Source organism: Chenopodium album, chromosome 1, assembly GCF_948465745.1.
Source record: "Chenopodium album chromosome 1, dcCheAlbu1.1, whole genome shotgun sequence".
In the NCBI taxonomy this organism is placed as follows: Eukaryota; Viridiplantae; Streptophyta; class Magnoliopsida; order Caryophyllales; family Amaranthaceae; genus Chenopodium; species Chenopodium album.
The window spans coordinates 60,868,749-60,870,895 of record NC_137834.1 but is presented as its reverse complement, the minus strand read 5'-3'; positions in this window follow the sequence as shown (position 1 = coordinate 60,870,895).

The following is a 2,147-nucleotide window of genomic DNA, read 5'->3' as shown; positions in this document are numbered from 1 at the left end:
CAAGTGCAAATCCTCAATTGTCGTTTCTCGTTGAAAGCTAAACAAAGTTGTTGTATGAGTTTCAATTGTTGCATCAAACCCACAAGGATGACTAACATATGTAAAACTTAGTCAAAGAAATATAATTTCACATTGACTAAGAGTTCTATAATATTCATTTTGGAACATGATGATTATGCAAGTAACAAACATTATTTGACTAGTTATGACTCCAAGTGGTTTAAAAACCAGGAAATCTGAAATAAATTCTAAATTTGTAAACAAGTGTATGACACTTGAATAATTTGCCTAATTGGGTGAGACCCATTCTAAGCAAAACAAAAAAAGAAATAAAAATGTTTTCTAACTAAGCAAAGACTTGTTAATGGATTCAACAAATTCATAGTATGACTATGATTACGATGAAACCTTTACATTAGTCACGTTGCAAAGATCTATTAAAGATATTTAAGTGATTTATACCTTATGAGATTTGGTAGATGGATTTCAAAACACTTTCTTGAAATTGTTCATGAAATAAGATTTGTATATAATACAATCAAAAGTTTGAAAAACAATAATCCTAGGGATGCTTAAAAGATCCTTAATGGATTGAAGTTAGCATCAGGGAGATAATCACTAGGTGAAAAAAGTGCTTTGGCAGCGGTTCAAACCCGGTCTAAGGCACCGGTTTGAACCGCTGCCTATGTGGGGGGTGCCAAATACCCCTTTTTAGCACCGGTTCAAAACCGGTGCCATATATTCAATTAGGCACCGGTTAACCGGTGCCAAAAATGAACCAAAATATTTATTTCATTGGTTTTGGCACCGGTTAACCGGTGCCAAAACTGCCCAAAATTATTTATTTATTTATTTTTTGTTTTGTTTTGTTTTTGTTCTTGTTCTTTGTTCTTTGTTCACTTGAAAATTGGCAGAAAACTAATACAACACCAATTATAACATTAATTCATAATCAGTAATAACACACCAAATATAATTGAAATTCATAATCACCAAAATGTTACATAATACATTAATACATAATATAATTGAAATTTATAATCAGTAGTTTTACACTTGCCCAAAAAAAAAAAACCAAATGGATTCGACGAACGAGCTCAGTAGCTGAATTGCAGAAGCAAAGTATCGGCCATCAATTTTCGACGAAGATAACTCACGAACTGAAAATTGAAAAAAAAAAACAAAAACGATTATATTCAGATAATTATACCCAGAAACACAAAATTATAAAAAATAAAATTGAAAAAAAATACAAAATCCCCGAAAAAAAAACAACCCAGAAACTCAAAATAAAAAAAAAATACACATACATGTAATTAAAAAAAATACCCAAAAAACAAATGCATGTAATTAAAATTGAGTAATCCACCCAAAATTAAACCCAGAAAAACGAGAACAAATCGAATTAAAATACAAAACCCATTAAATTCGGATAATTATACCCACAAAAATCGAATTAAAATCCAAAAATTGATTAAATAAACCCAGAAAAATCGATTAAATCCAAAACGATTACTTAAACCCTAAATTCGATCCAACATAATCGATTAAAATCGAATTAAACTTATAAATTAAACCATAACCTTGTATAAATTATACCAAAAAAAACACATGCATGTAATTAAAAAAAAAAACTAAAAAAAATTACATGCATGTAATTAAAATTGATTAATCAACCCAAAATTAAACCCAGAAAAAATGAGAAAAAATCGAATTAAAATACAAAACCCATTAAAGTCGGATAATTATACCCACAAAAATCGAATTAAAATCCAAAAAATAAACCCAGAAAAATTGATTAAAATCCAAAATTGATTGCTTTAAACCCTAAATTAAATCCAACAAAATCGATTAAAATCAAATTAAATCCTAACCTCGTATAAATTATACCCAGAAATTGTCGGTGGGATTTGCGGCGGCCGTCGACCTTTGTGGTGGTGGCAGCGGCTTTGCGGCAGTGGTGATGTTGTGGCGGTGGTCGAATTTGTGGTGGTGTAGATCAAAGAAAGAGAGGATATCGAAGATGCTAGGGAGAGGAGATGAAAGAAGATCGGTTTAGAGAGAGGAGCTAGATCGAATATGCATGGGAGATGAAGATCAATAAGGGAGATGAGAGGAGAGAGAAGGGAGAGGAGGAGAAGGGAGAG